At 40.4% G+C, this 25153-nt stretch overlaps 3 pseudogenes; all 3 read right to left on the minus strand.

Moving 5' to 3' along the window:
- Positions 1-5686: 5686 nt before the first annotated feature.
- Positions 5687-7654, minus strand: LOC141543826 (RNA polymerase II elongation factor ELL2 pseudogene; annotated as a pseudogene).
- A 6216-nt stretch (positions 7655-13870) lies between these two features.
- Positions 13871-15838, minus strand: LOC141543827 (RNA polymerase II elongation factor ELL2 pseudogene; annotated as a pseudogene).
- A 6218-nt stretch (positions 15839-22056) lies between these two features.
- Positions 22057-24024, minus strand: LOC141543828 (RNA polymerase II elongation factor ELL2 pseudogene; annotated as a pseudogene).
- Between the last annotated feature and the right edge of the window lie 1129 nt (positions 24025-25153).

Raw genomic sequence — 25153 nt, forward strand, 5'->3', positions numbered from 1 at the left:
AAGGAAAAATGAAATGAGCAGAACCTGAAGAAATTATCCATAGTAAGCATTATTGCCAGAATGGTCAACAATGAAAGAAATAGATAATCTTTTTTTAAAATCATTTTTATCATTGATCCCTAATCAATCCAATGATCAAAGAGGACTATGAAGATCCCCTCAGGAAAATGTTATCCACCTCTGAGTGAAGATTAAAGTATGTTTAGTTTTACTTTATTATTATACTTGCCTTTTCTTTTGGGGGGAGGCAACACGGTTAATAGGTATTCTATGACGTTACATATATAATCGATAACACAACAGGTGGGGGAGGGTTTAGAAAGAGGAAGAGAATTACGACTCCATTTTTTTAAAGGAATGTTACAAAATGTACAAAAACAATTTTCTTCAAGAATAGCTAAATCTTTTCCAGCTGATCTTTTTTCATGATATTGCTGTTACTGTGTACAATGATCTCTTGAATTTAGTCACTTCACTTTGTATGAGGTCATAGAAGTCTTTCCAAGTTATCTGCAAACTAATGTGTTTGTCATTTCTTCTAGCACTATAGTATTCTGTCACAACCCTATACTACATCTTGTTCAGCCATTCCCCAACTAAAGGGCATCCCCTCAATTTCTAATTCTTTGCTATTATAAAATGATTTTTGGCCAATATTTTCTTCTGTGCTTCAAAGGAAGGGAACAGACAGTCGTAATTGTGGGCCACACCTGAAAATGTTTAACTGTCTATGAAAGCTAATTAAATAGCTGAGGGGTCAAGCTGAGCTGTATGATTTATTAGCCAAATAAAATGAGGCATGATAAATAGGTCAGTGGATCCCCCACTGATCAGTCAGCCCATAGATCCTGAATACAGAGTGAGACAGATTAAAAACAATTAATCAAATAAGATGAATTAATAAAAAAAAAAAAACTAAACACTTAACCAGGATACAAAATTAGGCAATCTGATTTCTAATTGGAGTAAAGAGTAAGGATGTTCCAATTTGTGGGGGGGATATTTAACAAATACAATTCCCTAAAATCAGAAAAAGAGATGTCCTCTTCCTCCCTTCCAAGTGTTTGTGAACAGTCAAAAAACATGGAAATGATAACTGACTGACCAGATTGGGGCCAGTTTTCAGATAAAACATACCGGTTGATGAAGATGAACCCATGTGAGAAAAGTCCTTGCATAAATCTGTGATGGGCCAGGTTCCCTGGTCAACATAACCGACCTTTTCAGTTAAGGTCTAGGCTTAATAATCTAGTTTCCTGATCATGCAGGTCTAGATTCAGACAATGCAATGAGATTTCCCCCAATTCCCTTGACTGAGTAAAGTTTTCTCACAAGACATATCTTGGACTAGGCTAACTGAACAGAAAAGGAAATGTGCTAGCTCCACAATGAAGTGCCAATAAAGAGGCAGTTTGCTTCACTGCTGTTTGCTGTTCCAATTCCCTCCGGGCTTAAAGAACTTTGTGATGCTATGTGATGCTAGAAGACTTTTGATAAATGTTCAATTTGGGTTGCCAAATCTTAGCACACAAGTATGTCCTTAGTATATACATGTTGAATTGATGAGTGGCATCCACTTGTCAAAAATGGCATGTATGAGATGATCTGAACTTTACAAAATCCCCAGATCTCAGTACAAGGGTTCTTATAGGGCATTAAGTCATACTGTTACCAGAATAGGAATTCTCTTCACCCTATTCCCAACAAGTTGTCCTATTCAGGCTTATTTCTCCTATTAGATGCAAGTTCCTCGAGGGAAGGAGCCATTATGCTAATCTCTCTATTCCCCTTACCCTAAGTGCCCAGCCAGAATATGGGTTTATTTTTTTTTTTTCAAGATCAAGAAGATCTTCATCTTCTTTTTTGTTTCTTAAGTTTGTATAAGTATAACATTTTTGACAGTACATATGCATAGGTAATTTTTTTTTTTTACAACCTTATCCCCTGTCCTACCTTTTCTTCCGGGTTTCCCCCTCCTTCCCTCCACCCTCTCCCCTAGATGGCAGGCATTCCCATACATCTTAAATATCTTATAGTATATCCTAGGTACAATATATATGTGCAGAACCCCATTCTGTTGTTGTTGCAAAGGAAGGATTGTATTCTCAAGGTATAAATAATCTGGGAAGAGAAACCAAACCAAACCAGACCAAACCAAACCAAAAACCAATGCTCCTAGTTTACACTCATTTCCCAGTGTCCCTTCTCTGGGTGTAGCTGATTCTGTCCATCATTGACCAATTGGAATTGGATCAGCTCTTCTCTATGTTGAAGATATCCACTTCCATCAGAATACATCCTCATTCAGTATCATTGTTGAAGTTTATAATGATCCCCTCGTTTTACTCGTTTCACTCAGCATCAGTTGATATAAGTCTCTCCAAGCCTCTCCGTATTCCTCCAGTTGGTCATTTCTTACAGAACAATAATATTCCATAACATTCATATACCATAATTTACCCAACCATTCTCCAATTGATGGACATCCATTCATTTTCCAGGTTTAGCCACTATGACAAGGGCTGCCAGAAACATTTTGGCACACCTTTCCCTTCTTTAGTATATCCTTGGGATATAAGCCCAGTAGTAGCAGTGCTGGGTCAAAGGGTATGCACATTGTGATAACTTTTTGGGCATAATTCCACATTGCTCTCCAGAATGGTTGGATTCTTTCACAACTCCACCGACAATGCATCAGTGTCCCAGTTTTCCCACAGCCCCTCCAACGTTCATCGTTATTAGTTCCTGTCATCTTAGCCAATCTGACAGGTGTCCAATGATATCTCAGAGTTGTCTTAATTTGCATTTCTCTGACCAATCGTGGTTTGGAACACTCTTTCATATGAGTGGAAATAGTTTTAATTTCATCATCTGAAAATTGTCTGTTCATATCCTTTGACCATTTATCAATTGGAGAATGGCTTGATTTCCTATAAAGTCAAGTCAATTCTCTGTATAATTTGGAGATGAGCCCTTTATCAGAACCTTTAACTGTAAAAATGTTTACCCAATTTGTTACTTCCCTTCTAATCTTGTTGGCATTAGTTTTGCTTGTGCAGCAACTTTTTAATTTGGCGTCATCAAAATTTTCTATTTTGTGATCAATACTGGTCTCTAGTTCTCCCTTGGACAATAACTCCTTCCTCCTCCACAAGTCCGAGAGGGAAACCATCCCATGTTCCTCCATTTTATTTATGATTTCGTTCTTTATGCCTAAATCTCGGACCCATTTTGTTCTTATCTTAGTATGGGGTGTTCAATGTGGGTCCATGCCTAGTTTCTGCCATACTAATTTCCAGTTTTCTCAGCAGTTTTTGTCATGTGACTTCTACCAAACATTTAAAGAACAATTAGCCCAATGTTATATAAACTATTTGGGAAAAGAGGGGATGAAGGAAGGTTGAAAACAGAAAGAAAACAATAGACCAATCTCCTTAATGAATATTGATGCTAAAATCTTAAATAAGATATTAGCAAAAAGACTTCAGAAAATCATCCGCAGGATAATACACTATGATCAAGTAGGATTCACACGAGGAATACAGGGCTGGTTTAATATTAGGATAACTATTAGTATAATTAACCATATTAATAATCAAATTAATAAAAACCATATGACTTTGTCAGGAGATGCAGAAAAAACATTTGATAAAATACAACATCCATTCCTACTAAAAAACACTTGAGAGTATAGGAATAAATGGACTATTCCTTAGAATAATCAGGATCAAATATTTCTTTATCCCCCAAAGACAACAACCATTCCTATTAAAAACACTTGAGGGTATAGGAATAAATGGACTATTCTTTAAAATAGTCAGGAGCATATATTTAAAACTATCAGTAAGCATCATATGTAATGGGGATAACCTGGAACCTTTCCCAGTAAGATCAGAAGTGAAACAAGGTTGCCCACTATCACCATTACTATTCAATAATGTATTAGAAATGCTAGCCTCGGCAATAAAAGTCGTGAAACAGATTAAGGGAATAATTTGCTATTGGCTAAGAAATAGATTAGTGGATCATTGGAACACCTTAGGTTCACAGGACAAAATAGTGTACAACTATAGCAATCTAGAGTTTGACAAACCCAAAGATACCAACTTTTGGGATAAGAATTCATTATTTGAAAAAAGCTGTTGGGAAAAATGGAAATTAGTATGGCAGAAATTAGATATGGACTCACACTTAACACCATATACCAAGGTAAGATCAAAATGAGTCCATGATTTATGCATAAAGAATGAGATCATAAATAGATTAGAGGAATATAGGATAGTTTACCTCTCAGACTTGTGGAAAAGGAAGGAATTTAGGACCAATGGAGAACTAGAGATCATTATTGATCACAAAATAGAAGATTTTGATTACATGAAATTAAAAAACTTTTGTACAAAAAAAACAAAAAAAAAAACAAAACAAAAAAAAAACTAATGCAAACAAGATTAGAAGGGAAGTAACAAATTGGGAAAATATGTTTACAGATGAAGATTTTGATAAAGGTCTCATTTCCAAAATATATAGAGAACGGACTCTAATTTATAAGAAATCAAACCATTCCCCAATTGATAAATGGTCAAAGGATAGGAACAGAAAATTTTCAGATGATGAAAGTGAAACGACTTCCATTCATATGAAAGAGTGTTCCAAATCACTCTTGATCAAAGAAATACCAATTAAGACTACTCTGAGATACCACTACACTTCTGTCATTTTGGCTAAGATGACAGGAAAAGATCATAATGAATGTTGGAGGGAATGCGGGAAAACTGGGACACTGAGGCCTTGCTGGTGGAGTTGTGAAAGAATCCAGCCATTCTGGAAAGCAATTTGGAACTATGCCCCAAAAGTTATGAAAGTGTGTATATACCCTTTGATTCAGCAGTCCTACTACTGGGCTTATATCCCAAAGAAATACTAAAGAATGGAAAGGGACCTGAATGTGCCAAAATGTTTGTGGCAGCCCTATTTGTAGTGCGTAGAAAATGGAAATTGAATGGATGCCCATCAATTGGATAATAGTTGGGTGAATTATGCTATATGAATGTTATGGAATAGTATTGCTCTGTAGGAAATGACCAGCAGGGTGAATATAGAGAGGCTTGGAAAGACTTCCAATGAACTGATGCTGAGTGAAATGAGCAGAACCAGGAGATCACTGTACACTACAGCAATACTACTGTATGGAGAAATATTCTGATTGAAGTGGATATCTTCAACAAAGAGAAGATCTGATTCAGTTCCAGTTGAGCAATGATGGACAGAAACAGCTACACCCAGAGAAGGAACACTGGGAGTTGAGTGTAAACTGTTTGCACTATTGTCTTTCCACCCAGGTTACTTGTTCCTTCAGAATACAATTCTTACTGTGCAAGAAGAAGTTTGGTTTTCCACACATATATTGTATCTAGGATATGCTGTTAACACATTTAACATGTGTGGGATTGCCTGTCATCTAGGGGAGGGAGTAGAGGGAGAGAGGGGGAAATTTGGAAAAAATGAATACAAGAAATATTGTGGTAAAAAAATTACAAAATAAAAAAAAAAAACGTAACCCAAAGTTTGCTAATAGTGAAACTTTCAAATGGCCAAGTTTCAATATTTTAGAATCTTCCAGCAATTCATTTGAAATTTTAAATAAATAAGCTTATGTTTATTCACATCTTCTGGTCTAAGCAGAGGTCTAGTGCTGTTGGTCGAATTCACCTATTAGTCTTTTGATGTGAGCCAACTTGTTATGAAGATAATCACATCTGGATTTTTCTTCATGGTAATTGGGACTAGCCTGATTGAGCTTCTGATATTCTTTTAAGACCTCTTCATGAAGAGTCTGATACTCTTTGGAGCCTGGAGAAAGACGCTGACGTTTTGCATCAAGTTTCCTAAACCTTGTGGCCACCGTCTCCATTCTGGCATGCAAAGTTCTATACTCATCATACTCTGTATTGAAGTCATCTGTATAATTCTGGCGTTGCTCATGTGAGCCAATAGCAATATATTTTATTAAGTAATCTGGCAGTTCAATAGTTGATGAAGGGTCAGTGGAGGTAGGGCCAACCTCTTTAACTCCATCATTTGAATCCAGACTAGAGCTATTTAGCTTGGCAATTTCCTCTTTCGTCTTAAGGTCTTTCCCCTTTTCCTCAATGGGCTGTTTTTGAATTGGGTCCTTTTCCTTATGTTTTTTAGATATTTCTTTAGATTTTTTATGTGCCATTGAATGCTTGTCTTCCATGGGCTTTGCACCCTTCGACAGGATTGAATCAGGGGGGTGGGATTTCCAAAGAAGTCCTAGAGGTATCTTTGTCCTGCTGGCGCTCAAAGATGCTACCATTTGGACTACAGCTGTCCATAGTAGATCTTGAGTCCCCCTGCCTTCTGGAGTGCTAGGGGACTTGGAGCTAGACTTTGCAGTCTGAGGAGGATTTGAAACTGGAAGGTGGGTTGAAGGAAGAGGTGGTGCAGTTGGGCTGGCAGCAGTTGGAGGAGGAGGAGGAGGAGGAGGAGGAGGAGGAGGAGGAGGAGAGGGAGGAGGTGATGGGGGTGGGGGTGGAGCCCCAGCATTTTTTTGAAGGGTAGAATTCAAATGACCGTTGCATGTTGGATGAGCTCTCTTTGTCAGGTGAGATATCCGAGGTTTTTTATTCCTTAAAGGATCTATGAAATCTGAATCCAAGAGGCGTTTCTGAGAAGCAGAAGGCGCAGCCTCTTTCCTAGAACGTTGAGGAGCTTCTGAAGCGCTGGTGCTCGAGTCATTCTGGGGAGATGGATTCAATTTTCTCGATAGCACTAACTCCAGGGACTCTCTCTCTGTCTCATTGTATCCCGGCCAATCTTTTTGGAGCTCTTGAAATACAGAATCCTTTAAGGAATAAGAGAGGTCCTTGGGATTCAGCTTGGCCACCTGTTGAAGGATGGCTCCGAGGGAGTCCTTGTCTTTTGGAGAAACGCCATCTCTCTGTAATCGAGCCAAGAGTTCTGGTTTCTTGTAAGTCTTCAGGGCCAGGAGGTGAATCACCCTGGCCCTGTAGGGCCGCCCAGAAACACTGTCCTTCAGCTGGGTCTTCCGGAGGGTAGGTGCAGGCTCAATAGGAGCTGCCCTTTTTCTCTCGGGGGCTGCCTGTGGCCCAGCTGGAGGCGCTTTCCCAATTTCTTCTCTTCTTCCTGCAATGGGTCCGCCGGCTTTGCTAACGTTTGTCCCTGGGTTCCGGGATTCCTCTTCTGCCTGCCTCCTGCCTTCTCTTGGCACTTGAGAGGAGTCCTTTGTTGCCCTGACTGTAACTTGATCTTGCATAACTCCCAGGCAGTGGAGCTGTGAGGCCCCAGAAGTGGAGACAGTTTGGCGGACGCACTCAAAGCTTTCCTGAGGGTGATCTTTGCCAGGGGTGGACAGGGAGAAGCTAAAGTTCTGCACTTCCTTTGGACGATCCTTTTTGGGAATTCTGAGCAGCCCCTCGAATCCCTGGAACTGAATGGAAGGTCTGGAAGGAGTTCCATGCTTGTGGCTCTGGTAGGTCTCCAGCGCCCGGATCGCCGTGTCCGTGAGCTTCACGTGCACCACGGTGAGATTGTCCTGGCCCAGGCTCCCGCCAGATAAGCCGTAGCGCCGCTGCTTGCGCAGACCCCCCGCCGCCGGCCCCCCCGTCGCCATGTTAAGCTCCTCAGGAGGCTGCTGCTGCCGCTGCCGCTTCTGCTAGTGCTGCTGCTGCCGCTGCTTCTGAGGCCGCTGCTGCTGCTGCTGCTGCCGCTGCTTCTGAGGCCGCTGCTGCTGCTGCTGCCTCTGCTGCTGCTGCTGCCTCCAGCACAGCTCCCCGCGTTGGGCGCTAAATTGGAGTGTCCTGTCTGCTCTCAATTATAAGCCTTCTCTGGGAGGAGGATTTTTCTCTGCTTTTCCTTCCGTTCTTGCGAATCTTCTCTTGTCCAAGCGTCCCCAGTCAGCTCCACCGCAGAATCTGCAATTCCCTTCTTCCGGAATCCTGGCTCCTTAAATACTCCCGGAGAATGGGCTTACAGACCAATCAGCAAGCTCTTGCGAAGGTGTCAACTCCTTTAGAGGTGGCAACTAAAGGTGTCAACTCTGAGCTAGAGAACTGTTAAGTACTGACTTAGCCCCCAGGAAGGAACCTAACGGGAAATAGAGGGAGGAGATAGCGCTCATTGTATGAATCACTCTGATATGAAGGAAGGAAAAATGAAATGAGCAGAACCTGAAGAAATTATCCATAGTAAGCATTATTGCCAGAATGGTCAACAATGAAAGAAATAGATAATCTTTTTTTAAAATCATTTTTATCATTGATCCCTAATCAATCCAATGATCAAAGAGGACTATGAAGATCCCCTTAGGAAAATGTTATCCACCTCTGAGTGAAGATTAAAGTATGTTTAGTTTTACTTTATTATTATACTTGCCTTTTCTTTTGGGGGGAGGCAACACGGTTAATAGGTATTCCATGACCTTACATATATAATCGATAACACAACAGGTGGGGGAGGGTTTAGAAAGAGGAAGAGAATTACGACTCCATTTTTTTAAAGGAATGTTACAAAATGTACAAAAACAATTTTCTTCAAGAATAGCTAAATCTTTTCCAGCTGATCTTTTTTCATGATATTGCTGTTACTGTGTACAATGATCTCTTGAATTTAGTCACTTCACTTTGTATGAGGTCATAGAAGTCTTTCCAAGTTATCTGCAAACTAATGTGTTTGTCATTTCTTCTAGCACTATAGTATTCTATCACAACCCTATACTACATCTTGTTCAGCCATTCCCCAACTAAAGGGCATCCCCTCAATTTCTAATTCTTTGCTATTATAAAATGATTTTTGGCCAATATTTTCTTCTGTGCTTCAAAGGAAGGGAACAGACAGTCGTAATTGTGGGCCACACCTGAAAATGTTTAACTGTCTATGAAAGCTAATTAAATAGCTGAGGGGTCAAGCTGAGCTGTATGATTTATTAGCCAAATAAAATGAGGCATGATAAATAGGTCAGTGGATCCCCCACTGATCAGTCAGCCCATAGATCCTGAATACAGAGTGAGACAGATTAAAAACAATTAATCAAATAAGATGAATTAATAAAAAAAAAAAACTAAACACTTAACCAGGATACAAAATTAGGCAATCAGATTTCTAATTGGAGTAAAGAGTAAGGATGTTCCAATTTGTGGGGGGGATATTTAACAAATACAATTCCCTAAAATCAGAAAAAGAGATGTCTTCTTCCTCCCTTCCAAGTGTTTGTGAACAGTCAAAAAACATGGAAATGATAACTGACTGACCAGATTGGGGCCAGTTTTCAGATAAAACATACCGGTTGATGAAGATGAACCCATGTGAGAAAAGTCCTTGCATAAATCTGTGATGGGCCAGGTTCCCTGGTCAACATAACCGACCTTTTCAGTTAAGGTCTAGGCTTAATAATCTAGTTTCCTGATCATGCAGGTCTAGATTCAGACAATGCAATGAGATTTCCCCCAATTCCCTTGACTGAGTAAAGTTTTCTCACAAGACATATCTTGGACTAGGCTAACTGAACAGAAAAGGAAATGTGCTAGCTCCACAATGAAGTGCCAATAAAGAGGCAGTTTGCTTCACTGCTGTTTGCTGTTCCAATTCCCTCCGGGCTTAAAGAACTTTGTGATGCTATGTGATGCTAGAAGACTTTTGATAAATGTTCAATTTGGGTTGCCAAATCTTAGCACACAAGTATGTCCTTAGTATATACACGTTGAATTGATGAGTGGCATCCACTTGTCAAAAATGGCATGTATGAGATGATCTGAACTTTACAAAATCCCCAGATCTCAGTACAAGGGTTCTTATAGGGCATTAAGTCATATTGTTACCAGAATAGGAATTCTCTTCACCCTATTCCCAACAAGTTGTGCTATTCAGGCTTATTTCTCCTATTAGATGCAAGTTCCTTGAGGGAAGGAGCCATTATGCTAATCTCTCTATTCCCCTTACCCTAAGTGCCCAGCCAGAATATGGGTTTATTTATTTTTTTTTCAAGATCAAGAAGATCTTCATCTTCTTTTTTGTTTCTTAAGTTTTTATAAGTATAACATTTTTGACAGTACATATGCATAGGTAATTTTTTTTTTTACAACCTTATCCCCTGTCCTACCTTTTCTTCCGGGTTTCCCCCTCCTTCCCTCCACCCTCTCCCCTAGATGGCAGGCATTCCCATACATCTTAAATATCTTATAGTATATCCTAGGTACAATATATATGTGCAGAACCCCATTCTGTTGTTGTTGCAAAGGAAGGATTGTATTCTCAAGGTATAAATAATCTGGGAAGAGAAACCAAACCAAACCAGACCAAACCAAACCAAAAACCAATGCTCCTAGTTTACACTCATTTCCCAGTGTCCCTTCTCTGGGTGTAGCTGATTCTGTCCATCATTGACCAATTGGAATTGGATCAGCTCTTCTCTATGTTGAAGATATCCACTTCCATCAGAATACATCCTCATTCAGTATCATTGTTGAAGTTTATAATGATCCCCTCGTTTTACTCGTTTCACTCAGCATCAGTTGATATAAGTCTCTCCAAGCCTCTCCGTATTCCTCCAGTTGGTCATTTCTTACAGAACAATAATATTCCATAACATTCATATACCATAATTTACCCAACCATTCTCCAATTGATGGACATCCATTCATTTTCCAGGTTTAGCCACTATGACAAGGGCTGCCAGAAACATTTTGGCACACCTTTCCCTTCTTTAGTATATCCTTGGGATATAAGCCCAGTAGTAGCAGTGCTGGGTCAAAGGGTATGCACATTGTGATAACATTTTGGGTATAATTCCACATTGCTCTCCAGAATGGTTGGATTCTTTCACAACTCCACCGACAATGCATCAGTGTCCCAGTTTTCCCACAGCCCCTCCAACGTTCATCGTTATTAGTTCCTGTCATCTTAGCCAATCTGACAGGTGTCCAATGATATCTCAGAGTTGTCTTAATTTGCATTTCTCTGACCAATCGTGGTTTGGAACACTCTTTCATATGAGTGGAAATAGTTTTAATTTCATCATCTGAAAATTGTCTGTTCATATCCTTTGACCATTTATCAATTGGAGAATGGCTTGATTTCTTATAAAGTCAAGTCAATTCTCTGTATAATTTGGAGATGAGCCCTTTATCAGAACCTTTAACTGTAAAAATGTTTACCCAATTTGTTACTTCCCTTCTAATCTTGTTGGCATTAGTTTTGCTTGTGCAGCAACTTTTTAATTTGGCGTCATCAAAATTTTCTATTTTGTGATCAATACTGGTCTCTAGTTCTCCCTTGGACAACAGCTCCTTCCTCCTCCACAAGTCCGAGAGGGAAACCATCCCATGTTCCTCCATTTTATTTATGATTTCGTTCTTTATGCCTAAATCTCGGACCCATTTTGTTCTTATCTTAGTATGGGGTGTTCAATGTGGGTCCATGCCTAGTTTCTGCCATACTAATTTCCAGTTTTCTCAGCAGTTTTTGTCATGTGACTTCTACCAAACATTTAAAGAACAATTAGCCCAATGTTATATAAACTATTTGGGAAAAGAGGGGATGAAGGAAGGTTGAAAACAGAAAGAAAACAATAGACCAATCTCCTTAATGAATATTGATGCTAAAATCTTAAATAAGATATTAGCAAAAAGACTTCAGAAAATCATCCGCAGGATAATACCCTATGATCAAGTAGGATTCACACGAGGAATACAGGGCTGGTTTAATATTAGGATAACTATTAGTATAATTAACCATATTAATAATCAAATTAATAAAAACCATATGACTTTGTCAGGAGATGCAGAAAAAACATTTGATAAAATACAACATCCATTCCTACTAAAAAACACTTGAGAGTATAGGAATAAATGGACTATTCCTTAGAATAATCAGGATCAAATATTTCTTTATCCCCAAAAGACAACATCCATTCCTATTAAAAACACTTGAGGGTATAGGAATAAATGGACTATTCTTTAAAATAGTCAGGAGCATATATTTAAAACTATCAGTAAGCATCATATGTAATGGGGATAACCTGGAACCTTTCCCAGTAAGATCAGAAGTGAAACAAGGTTGCCCACTATCACCATTACTATTCAATAATGTATTAGAAATGCTAGCCTCGGCAATAAAAGTCGTGAAACAGATTAAGGGAATAATTTGCTATTGGCTAAGAAATAGATTAGTGGATCATTGGAACACCTTAGGTTCACAGGACAAAATAGTGTACAACTATAGCAATCTAGAGTTTGACAAACCCAAAGATACCAACTTTTGGGATAAGAATTCATTATTTGAAAAAAGCTGTTGGGAAAAATGGAAATTAGTATGGCAGAAATTAGATATGGACTCACACTTAACACCATATACCAAGGTAAGATCAAAATGAGTCCATGATTTATGCATAAAGAATGAGATCATAAATAGATTAGAGGAATATAGGATAGTTTACCTCTCAGACTTGTGGAAAAGGAAGGAATTTAGGACCAATGTAGAACTAGAGATCATTATTGATCACAAAATAGAAGATTTTGATTACATGAAATTAAAAAACTTTTGTACAAAAAAAACAAAAACAAAAAAACAAAACAAAAAAACTAATGCAAACAAGATTAGAAGGGAAGTAACAAATTGGGAAAATATGTTTACCGATGAAGATTTTGATAAAGGTCTCATTTCCAAAATATATAGAGAACGGACTCTAATTTATAAGAAATCAAACCATTCCCCAATTGATAAATGGTCAAAGGATAGGAACAGAAAAATTTCAGATGATGAAAGTGAAACGACTTCCATTCATATGAAAGAGTGTTCCAAAACACTCTTGATCAAAGAAATACCAATTAAGATTACTCTGAGATATCACTACACTTCTGTCATTTTGGCTAAGATGACAGGAAAAGATCATAATGAATGTTGGAGGGAATGCGGGAAAACTGGGACACTGAGGCCTTGCTGGTGGAGTTGTGAAAGAATCCAGCCATTCTGGAAAGCAATTTGGAACTATGCCCCAAAAGTTATGAAAGTGTGTATATACCCTTTGATTCAGCAGTCCTACTACTGGGCTTATATCCCAAAGAAATACTAAAGAATGGAAAGGGACCTGTATGTGCCAAAATGTTTGTGGCAGCCCTATTTGTAGTGGGTAGAAAATGGAAATTGAATGGATGCCCATCAATTGGAGAATAGTTGGGTGAATTATGCTATATGAATGTTATGGAATAGTATTGCTCTGTAGGAAATGACCAGCAGGGTGAATATAGAGAGGCTTGGAGAGACTTCCAATGAACTGATGCTGAGTGAAATGAGCAGAACCAGGAGATCACTGTACACTACAGCAATACTACTGTATGGAGAAATATTCTGATTGAAGTGGATATCTTCAACAAAGAGAAGATCTGATTCAGTTCCAGTTGAGCAATGATGGACAGAAACAGCTACACCCAGAGAAGGAACACTGGGAGTTGAGTGTAAACTGTTTGCACTATTGTCTTTCCACCCAGGTTACTTGTTCCTTCAGAATACAATTCTTACTGTGCAAGAAGAAGTTTGGTTTTCCACACATATATTGTATCTAGGATATGCTGTTAACACATTTAACATGTGTGGGATTGCCTGTCATCTAGGGGAGGGAGTAGAGGGAGAGAGGGGGAAATTTGGAAAAAATGAATACAAGAAATATTGTGGTAAAAAAATTACAAAATAAAAAAAAAAAACGTAACCCAAAGTTTGCTAATAGTGAAACTTTCAAATGGCCAAGTTTCAATATTTTAGAATCTTCCAGCAATTCATTTGAAATTTTAAATAAATAAGCTTAAGTTTATTCACATCTTCTGGTCTAAGCAGAGGTCTAGTGCTGTTGGTCGAATTCACCTATTAGTCTTTTGATGTGAGCCAACTTGTTATGAAGATAATCACATCTGGATTTTTCTTCATGGTAATTGGGACTAGCCTGATTGAGCTTCTGATATTCTTTTAAGACCTCTTCATGAAGAGTCTGATACTCTTTGGAGCCTGGAGAAAGACGCTGACGTTTTGCATCAAGTTTCCTAAACCTTGTGGCCACCGTCTCCATTCTGGCATGCAAAGTTCTATACTCATCATACTCTGTATTGAAGTCATCTGTATAATTCTGGCGTTGCTCATGTGAGCCAATAGCAATATATTTTATTAAGTAATCTGGCAGTTCAATAGTTGATGAAGGGTCAGTGGAGGTAGGGCCAACCTCTTTAACTCCATCATTTGAATCCAGACTAGAGCTATTTAGCTTGGCAATTTCCTCTTTCGTCTTAAGGTCTTTCCCCTTTTCCTCAATGGGCTGTTTTTGAATTGGGTCCTTTTCCTTATGTTTTTTAGATATTTCTTTAGATTTTTTATGTGCCATTGAATGCTTGTCTTCCATGGGCTTTGCACCCTTCGACAGGATTGAATCAGGGGGTGGGATTTCCAAAGAAGTCCTAGAGGTATCTTTGTCCTGCTGGCGCTCAAAGATGCTACCATTTGGACTACAGCTGTCCATAGGTAGATCTTGAGTCCCCCTGCCTTCTGGAGTGCTAGGGGACTTGGAGCTAGACTTTGCAGTCTGAGGAGGATTTGAAACTGGAAGGTGGGTTGAAGGAAGAGGTGGTGGAGTTGGGCTGGCAGCAGTTGGAGGAGGAGGAGGAGGAGTAGGAGGAGGAGGAGGAGGAGGAGAGGGAGGAGGTGATGGGGGTGGGGGTGGAGCCCCAGCATTTTTTTGAAGGGTAGAATTCAAATGACCGTTGCATGTTGGATGAGCTCTCTTTGTCAGGTGAGATATCCGAGGTTTTTTATTCCTTAAAGGATCTATGAAATCTGAATCCAAGAGGCGTTTCTGAGAAGCAGAAGGCGCAGCCTCTTTCCTAGAACGTTGAGGAGCTTCTGAAGCGCTGGTGCTCGAGTCATTCTGGGGAGATGGATTCAATTTTCTCGATAGCACTAACTCCAGGGACTCTCTCTCTGTCTCATTGTATCCCGGCCAATCTTTTTGGAGCTCTTGAAATACAGAATCCTTTAAGGAATAAGAGAGGTCCTTGGGATTCAGCTTGGCCACCTGTTGAAGGATGGCTCCGAGGGAGTCCTTGTCTTTTGGAGAAACGCCATCTCTCTGTAATCGAGCCAAGAGTTCTGGTTTCTTGTAAGTCTTCAGGGCCAGGAGGTGAATCACCCTGGCCCTGTAGGGCCGCCCAGAAACACTGTCCTTCAGCTGGGTCTTCTGGAGGGTAGGTGCAGGCTCAATAGGAGCTGCCCTTTTTCTCTCGGGGGCTGCCTGTGGCCCAGCTGGAGGCGCTTTCCCAATTTCTTCTCTTCTTCCTGCAATGGGTCCGCCGGCTTTGCTAACGTTTGTCCCTGGGTTCCGGGATTCCTCTTCTGCCTGCCTCCTGCCTTCTCTTGGCACTTGAGAGGAGTCCTTTGTTGCCCTGACTGTAACTTGATCTTGAATAACTCCCAGGCAGTGGAGCTGTGAGGCCCCAGAAGGGGAGACAGTTTGGCGGACGCACTCAAAGCTTTCCTGAGGGTGATCTTTGCCAGGGGTGGACAGGGAGAAGCCAAAGTTCTGCACTTCCTTTGGACGATCCTTTTTGGGAATTCTGAGCAGCCCCTCGAATCCCTGGAACTGAATGGAAGGTCTGGAAGGAGTTCCATGCTTGTGGCTCTGGTAGGTCTCCAGCGCCCGGATCGCCGTGTCCGTGAGCTTCACGTGCACCACGGTGAGATTGTCCTGGCCCAGGCTCCCGCCAGATAAGCCGTAGCGCCGCTGCTCGCGCAGACCCCCCGCCGCCGGCCCCCCCGTCGCCATGTTAAGCTCCTCAGGAGGCTGCTGCTGCCGCTGCCGCTTCTGCTAGTGCTGCTGCTGCCGCTGCTTCTGAGGCCGCTGCTGCTGCTGCCGCTGCTTCTGAGGCCGCTGCTGCTGCTGCTGCTGCTGCCGCTGCTGCTGCTGCTGCCTCCAGCACAGCTCCCCGCGTTGGGCGCTAAATTGGAGTGTCCTGTCTGCTCTCAATTATAAGCCTTCTCTGGGAGGAGGATTTTTCTCTGCTTTTCCTTCCGTTCTTGCGAATCTTCTCTTGTCCAAGCGTCCCCAGTCAGCTCCACCGCAGAATCTGCAATTCCCTTCTTCCGGAATCCTGGCTCCTTAAATACTCCCGGAGAATGGGCTTACAGACCAATCAGCAAGCTCTTGCGAAGGTGTCAACTCCTTTAGAGGTGGCAACTAAAGGTGTCAACTCTGAGCTAGAGAACTGTTAAGTACTGACTTAGCCCCCAGGAAGGAACCTAACGGGAAATAGAGGGAGGAGATAGCGCTCATTGTATGAATCACTCTGATATGAAGGAAGGAAAAATGAAATGAGCAGAACCTGAAGAAATTATCCATAGTAAGCATTATTGCCAGAATGGTCAACAATGAAAGAAATAGATAATCTTTTTTTAAAATCATTTTTATCATTGATCCCTAATCAATCCAATGATCAAAGAGGACTATGAAGATCCCCTCAGGAAAATGTTATCCACCTCTGAGTGAAGATTAAAGTATGTTTAGTTTTACTTTATTATTATACTTGCCTTTTCTTTTGGGGGGAGGCAACACGGTTAATAGGTATTCCATGACCTTACATATATAATCGATAACACAACAGGTGGGGGAGGGTTTAGAAAGAGGAAGAGAATTACGACTCCATTTTTTTTAAAGGAATGTTACAAAATGTACAAAAACAATTTTCTTAAAGAATAGCTAAATCTTTTCCAGCTGATCTTTTTTCATGATATTGCTGTTACTGTGTACAATGATCTCTTGAATTTAGTCACTTCACTTTGTATGAGGTCATAGAAGTCTTTCCAAGTTATCTGCAAACTAATGTGTTTGTCATTTCTTCTAGCACTATAGTATTCTGTCACAACCCTATACTACATCTTGTTCAGCCATTCCCCAACTAAAGGGCATCCCCTCAATTTCTAATTCTTTGCTATTATAAAATGATTTTTGGCCAATATTTTCTTCTGTGCTTCAAAGGAAGGGAACAGACAGTCGTAATTGTGGGCCACACCTGAAAATGTTTAACTGTCTATGAAAGCTAATTAAATAGCTGAGGGGTCAAGCTGAGCTGTATGATTTATTAGCCAAATAAAATGAGGCATGATAAATAGGTCAGTGGATCCCCCACTGATCAGTCAGCCCATAGATCCTGAATACAGAGTGAGACAGATTAAAAACAATTAATCAAATAAGATGAATTAATAAAAAAAAAAAAAAAAACTAAACACTTAACCAGGATACAAAATTAGGCAATCAGATTTCTAATTGGAGTAAAGATTCAGGATGTTCCAAATTTTTGGGGGGGGATATTAAACAAATACAATTCCCTAAAATAAGAAAAAGAGATGTCCTCTTCCTCCCTTCCAAGTGTTTATGAACAGTCAAAAACCATGGAAATGATAACTGACCAGATTGGGGCCAGTTTTCAGATAAAACATACCGGTTGATGAAGATGAACCCATGTGAGAAAAGTCCTTGCATAAATCTGTGATGGGCCAGGTTCCCTGGTCAACATAACCGACCTTTTCAGTTAAGGTCTAGGCTTAATAATCTAGTTTCCTGATCATGCAGGTCTAGATTCAGACAATGCAATGAGATTTCCCCCAATTCCCTTGACTGAGTAAAGTTTTCTCACAAGACATATCTTGGACTAGGCTAACTGAACAGAAAAGGAAATGTGCTAGCTCCACAATGAAGTGCCAATAAAGAGGCAGTTTGCTTCACTGCTGTTTGCTGTTCCAATTCCCTCCGGGCTTAAAGAACTTTGTGATGCTATGTGATGCTAGAAGACTTTTGATAAATGTTCAATTTGGGTTGCCAAATCTTAGCACACAAGTATGTCCTTAGTATATACACGTTGAATTGATGAGTGGCATCCACTTGTCAAAAATGGCATGTATGAGATGATCTGAACTTTACAAAATCCCCAGATCTCAGTACAAGGGTTCTTATAGGGCATTAAGTCATACTGTTACCAGAATAGGAATTCTCTTCACCCTATTCCCAACAAGTTGTCCTATTCAGGCTTATTTCTCCTATTAGATGCAAGTTCCTCGAGGGAAGGAGCCATTATGCTAATCTCTCTATTCCCCTTACCCTAAGTGCCCAGCCAGAATATGGGTTTATTTTTTTTTTTTCAAGATCAAGAAGATCTTCATCTTCTTTTTTGTTTCTTAAGTTTGTATAAGTATAACATTTTTGACAGTACATATGCATAGGTAATTTTTTTTTTTTACAACCTTATCCCCTGTCCTACCTTTTCTTCCGGGTTTCCCCCTCCTTCCCTCCACCCTCTCCCCTAGATGGCAGGCATTCCCATACATCTTAAATATCTTATAGTATATCCTAGGTACAATATATATGTGCAGAACCCCATTCTGTTGTTGTTGCAAAGGAAGGATTGTATTCTCAAGGTATAAATAATCTGGGAAGAGAAACCAAACCAAACCAGACCAAACCAAACCAAAAACCAATGCTCCTAGTTTACACTCATTTCCCAGTGTCCCTTCTCTGGGTGTAGCTGATTCTGTCCATCATTGACCAATTGGAATTGGATCAGCTCTTCTCTATGTTGAAGATATCCACTTCCATCAGAATACATCCTCATTCAGTATCATTGTTGAAGTTTATAATGATCCCCTCGTTTTACTCGTTTCACTCAGCATCAGTTGATATAAGTCTCTCCAAGCCTCTCCTTATTCCTCCAGTTGGTCATTTCTTACAGAACAATAATATTCCATAACATTCATATACCATAATTTACCCAACCATTCTCCAATTGATGGACATCCATTCATTTTCCAGGTTTAGCCACTATGACAAGGGCTGCCAGAAACATTTTGGCACACCTTTCCCTTCTTTAGTATATCCTTGGGATATAAGCCCAGTAGTAGCAGTGCTGGGTCAAAGGGTATGCACATTGTGATAACTTTTTGGGTATAATTCCACATTGCTCTCCAGAATGGTTGGATTCTTTCACAACTCCACCGACAATGCATCAGTGTCCCAGTTTTCCCACAGCCCCTCCAACGTTCATCGTTATTAGTTCCTGTCATCTTAGCCAATCTGACAGGTGTCCAATGATATCTCAGAGTTGTCTTAATTTGCATTTCTCTGACCAATCGTGGTTTGGAACACTCTTTCATATGAGTGGAAATAGTTTTAATTTCATCATCTGAAAATTGTCTGTTCATATCCTTTGACCATTTATCAATTGGAGAATGGCTTGATTTCTTATAAAGTCAAGTCAATTCTCTGTATAATTTGGAGATGAGCCCTTTATCAGAACCTTTAACTGTAAAAATGTTTACCCAATTTGTTACTTCCCTTCTAATCTTGTTGGCATTAGTTTTGCTTGTGCAGCAACTTTTTAATTTGGCGTCATCAAAATTTTCTATTTTGTGATCAATACTGGTCTCTAGTTCTCCCTTGGACAACAGCTCCTTCCTCCTCCACAAGTCCGAGAGGGAAACCATCCCATGTTCCTCCATTTTATTTATGATTTCGTTCTTTATGCCTAAATCTCGGACCCATTTTGTTCTTATCTTAGTATGGGGTGTTCAATGTGGGTCCATGCCTAGTTTCTGCCATACTAATTTCCAGTTTTCTCAGCAGTTTTTGTCATGTGACTTCTACCAAACATTTAAAGAACAATTAGCCCAATGTTATATAAACTATTTGGGAAAAGAGGGGATGAAGGAAGGTTGAAAACAGAAAGAAAACAATAGACCAATCTCCTTAATGAATATTGATGCTAAAATCTTAAATAAGATATTAGCAAAAAGACTTCAGAAAATCATCCGCAGGATAATACCCTATGATCAAGTAGGATTCACACGAGGAATACAGGGCTGGTTTAATATTAGGATAACTATTAGTATAATTAACCATATTAATAATCAAATTAATAAAAACCATATGACTTTGTCAGGAGATGCAGAAAAAACATTTGATAAAATACAACATCCATTCCTACTAAAAAACACTTGAGAGTATAGGAATAAATGGACTATTCCTTAGAATAATCAGGATCAAATATTTCTTTATCCCCCAAAGACAACATCCATTCCTATTAAAAACACTTGAGGGTATAGGAATAAATGGACTATTCTTTAAAATAGTCAGGAGCATATATTTAAAACTATCAGTAAGCATCATATGTAATGGGGATAACCTGGAACCTTTCCCAGTAAGATCAGAAGTGAAACAAGGTTGCCCACTATCACCATTACTATTCAATAATGTATTAGAAATGCTAGCCTCGGCAATAAAAGTCGTGAAACAGATTAAGGGAATAATTTGCTATTGGCTAAGAAATAGATTAGTGGATCATTGGAACACCTTAGGTTCACAGGACAAAATAGTGTACAACTATAGCAATCTAGAGTTTGACAAACCCAAAGATACCAACTTTTGGGATAAGAATTCATTATTTGAAAAAAGCTCTTGGGAAAAATGGAAATTAGTATGGCAGAAATTAGATATGGACTCACACTTAACACCATATACCAAGGTAAGATCAAAATGAGTCCATGATTTATGCATAAAGAATGAGATCATAAATAGATTAGAGGAATATAGGATAGTTTACCTCTCAGACTTGTGGAAAAGGAAGGAATTTAGGACCAATGTAGAACTAGAGATCATTATTGATCACAAAATAGAAGATTTTGATTACATGAAATTAAAAAACTTTTGTACAAAAAAAACAAAAACAAAAAAACAAAACAAAAAAACTAATGCAAACAAGATTAGAAGGGAAGTAACAAATTGGGAAAATATGTTTACCGATGAAGATTTTGATAAAGGTCTCATTTCCAAAATATATAGAGAACGGACTCTAATTTATAAGAAATCAAACCATTCCCCAATTGATAAATGGTCAAAGGATAGGAACAGAAAAATTTCAGATGATGAAAGTGAAACGACTTCCATTCATATGAAAGAGTGTTCCAAAACACTCTTGATCAAAGAAATACCAATTAAGATTACTCTGAGATATCACTACACTTCTGTCATTTTGGCTAAGATGACAGGAAAAGATCATAATGAATGTTGGAGGGAATGCGGGAAAACTGGGACACTGAGGCCTTGCTGGTGGAGTTGTGAAAGAATCCAGCCATTCTGGAAAGCAATTTGGAACTATGCCCCAAAAGTTATGAAAGTGTGTATATACCCTTTGATTCAGCAGTCCTACTACTGGGCTTATATCCCAAAGAAATACTAAAGAATGGAAAGGGACCTGTATGTGCCAAAATGTTTGTGGCAGCCCTATTTGTAGTGGGTAGAAAATGGAAATTGAATGGATGCCCATCAATTGGAGAATAGTTGGGTGAATTATGCTATATGAATGTTATGGAATAGTATTGCTCTGTAGGAAATGACCAGCAGGGTGAATATAGAGAGGCTTGGAGAGACTTCCAATGAACTGATGCTGAGTGAAATGAGCAGAACCAGGAGATCACTGTACACTACAGCAATACTACTGTATGGAGAAATATTCTGATTGAAGTGGATATCTTCAACAAAGAGAAGATCTGATTCAGTTCCAGTTGAGCAATGATGGACAGAAACAGCTACACCCAGAGAAGGAACACTGGGAGTTTAGTGTAAACTGTTTGCACTATTGTCTTTCCACCCAGGTTACTTGTTCCTTCAGAATACAATTCTTACTGTGCAAGAAGAAGTTTGGTTTTCCACACATATATTATATCTAGGATATGCTGTTAACACATTTAACATGTGTGGGATTGCCTGTCATCTAGGGGAGGGAGTAGAGGGAGAGAGGGGGAAATTTGGAAAAAATGAATACAAGAAATATTGTGGTAAAAAAATTACAAAATCAAAAAAAAACGTAACCCAAAGTTTGCTAATAATGAAACTTTCAAATGGCCAAGTTTCAATATTTTAGAATCTTCCAGCAATTCATTTGAAATTTTAAATAAATAAGTTTAAGTTTATTCACATCTTCTGGTCTAAGCAGAGGTCTAGTGCTGTTGGTCGAATTCACCTATTAGTCTTTTGATGTGAGCCAACTTGTTATGAAGATAATCACATCTGGATTTTTCTTCATGGTAATTGGGACTAGCCTGATTGAGCTTCTGATATTCTTTTAAGACCTCTTCATGAAGAGTCTGATACTCTTTGGAGCCTGGAGAAAGACGCTGACGTTTTGCATCAAGTTTCCTAAACCTTGTGGCCACCGTCTCCATTCTGGCATGCAAAGTTCTATACTCATCATACTCTGTATTGAAGTCATCTGTATAATTCTGGCGTTGCTCATGTGAGCCAATAGCAATATATTTTATTAAGTAATCTGGCAGTTCAATAGTTGATGAAGGGTCAGTGGAGGTAGGGCCAACCTCTTTAACTCCATCATTTGAATCCAGACTAGAGCTATTTAGCTTGGCAATTTCCTCTTTCGTCTTAAGGTCTTTCCCCTTTTCCTCAATGGGCTGTTTTTGAATTGGGTCCTTTTCCTTATGTTTTTTAGATTTTTCTTTAGATTTTTTATGTGCCATTGAATGCTTGTCTTCCATGGGCTTTGCACCCTTCGACAGGATTGAATCAGGGGGTGGGATTTCCAAAGAAGTCCTAGAGGTATCTTTGTCCTGCTGGCGCTCAAAGATGCTACCATTTGGACTACAGCTGTCCATAGGTAGATCTTGAGTCCCCCTGCCTTCTGGAGTGCTAGGGGACTTGGAGCTAGACTTTGCAGTCTGAGGAGGATTTGAAACTGGAAGGTGGGTTGAAGGAAGAGGTGGTGGAGTTGGGCTGGCAGCAGTTGGAGGAGGAGGAGGAGGAGGAGGAGGAGGAGGAGGAGGAGGAGAGGGAGGAGGTGATGGGGGTGGGGGTGGAGCCCCAGCATTTTTTTGAAGGGTAGAATTCAAATGACCGTTGCATGTTGGATGAGCTCTCTTTGTCAGGTGAGATATCCGAGGTTTTTTATTCCTTAAAGGATCTATGAAATCTGAATCCAAGAGGCGTTTCTGAGAAGCAGAAGGCGCAGCCTCTTTCCTAGAACGTTGAGGAGCTTCTGAAGCGCTGGTGCTCGAGTCATTCTGGGGAGATGGATTCAATTTTCTCGATAGCACTAACTCCAGGGACTCTCTCTCTGTCTCATTGTATCCCGGCCAATCTTTTTGGAGCTCTTGAAATACAGAATCCTTTAAGGAATAAGAGAGGTCCTTGGGATTCAGCTTGGCCACCTGTTGAAGGATGGCTCCGAGGGAGTCCTTGTCTTTTGGAGAAACGCCATCTCTCTGTAATCGAGCCAAGAGTTCTGGTTTCTTGTAAGTCTTCAGGGCCAGGAGGTGAATCACCCTGGCCCTGTAGGGCCGCCCAGAAACACTGTCCTTCAGCTGGGTCTTCTGGAGGGTAGGTGCAGGCTCAATAGGAGCTGCCCTTTTTCTCTCGGGGGCTGCCTGTGGCCCAGCTGGAGGCGCTTTCCCAATTTCTTCTCTTCTTCCTGCAATGGGTCCGCCGGCTTTGCTAACGTTTGTCCCTGGGTTCCGGGATTCCTCTTCTGCCTGCCTCCTGCCTTCTCTTGGCACTTGAGAGGAGTCCTTTGTTGCCCTGACTGTAACTTGATCTTGAATAACTCCCAGGCAGTGGAGCTGTGAGGCCCCAGAAGTGGAGACAGTTTGGCTGACGCACTCAAAGCTTTCCTGAGGGTGATCTTTGCCAGGGGTGGACAGGGAGAAGCTAAAGTTCTGCACTTCCTTTGGACGATCCTTTTTGGGAATTCTGAGCAGCCCCTCGAATCCCTGGAACTGAATGGAAGGTCTGGAAGGAGTTCCATGCTTGTGGCTCTGGTAGGTCTCCAGCGCCCGGATCGCCGTGTCCGTGAGCTTCACGTGCACCACGGTGAGATTGTCCTGGCCCAGGCTCCCGCCAGATAAGCCGTAGCGCCGCTGCTCGCGCAGACCCCCCGCCGCCGGCCCCCCCGTCGCCATGTTAAGCTCCTCAGGAGGCTGCTGCTGCCGCTGCCGCTTCTGCTAGTGCTGCTGCTGCCGCTGCTTCTGAGGCCGCCGCTGCTGCTGCTGCTGCTGCTGCTGCTGCTGCTGCTGCTGCTGCTGCCGCTGCCGCTGCTGCTGCTGCTGCCGCTGCTGCCGCTGCTGCTGCTGCTGCCTCCAGCACAGCTCCCCGCGTTGGGCGCTAAATTGGAGTGTCCTGTCTGCTCTCAATTATAAGCCTTCTCTGGGAGGAGGATTTTTCTCTGCTTTTCCTTCCGTTCTTGCGAATCTTCTCTTGTCCAAGCGTCCCCAGTCAGCTCCACCGCAGAATCTGCAATTCCCTTCTTCCGGAATCCTGGCTCCTTAAATACTCCCGGAGAATGGGCTTACAGACCAATCAGCAAGCTCTTGCGAAGGTGTCAACTCCTTTAGAGGTGGCAACTAAAGGTGTCAACTCTGAGCTAGAGAACTGTTAAGTACTGACTTAGCCCCCAGGAAGGAACCTAACGGGAAATAGAGGGAGGAGATAGCGCTCATTGTATGAATCACTCTGATATGAAGGAAGGAAAAATGAAATGAGCAGAACCTGAAGAAATTATCCATAGTAAGCATTATTGCCAGAATGGTCAACAATGAAAGAAATAGATAATCTTTTTTTAAAATCATTTTTATCATTGATCCCTAATCAATCCAATGATCAAAGAGGACTATGAAGATCCCCTCAGGAAAATGTTATCCACCTCTGAGTGAAGATTAAAGTATGTTTAGTTTTACTTTATTATTATACTTGCCTTTTCTTTTGGGGGGAGGCAACACGGTTAATAGGTATTCCATGACCTTACATATATAATCGATAACACAACAGGTGGGGGAGGGTTTAGAAAGAGGAAGAGAATTACGACTCCATTTTTTTTAAAGGAATGTTACAAAATGTACAAAAACAATTTTCTTAAAGAATAGCTAAATCTTTTCCAGCTGATCTTTTTTCATGATATTGCTGTTACTGTGTACAATGATCTCTTGAATTTAGTCACTTCACTTTGTATGAGGTCATAGAAGTCTTTCCAAGTTATCTGCAAACTAATGTGTTTGTCATTTCTTCTAGCACTATAGTATTCTGTCACAACCC

The sequence above is a fragment of the Sminthopsis crassicaudata genome, chromosome 5 (assembly GCF_048593235.1).
Source record: "Sminthopsis crassicaudata isolate SCR6 chromosome 5, ASM4859323v1, whole genome shotgun sequence".
NCBI lineage: Eukaryota > Metazoa > Chordata > Mammalia > Dasyuromorphia > Dasyuridae > Sminthopsis > Sminthopsis crassicaudata.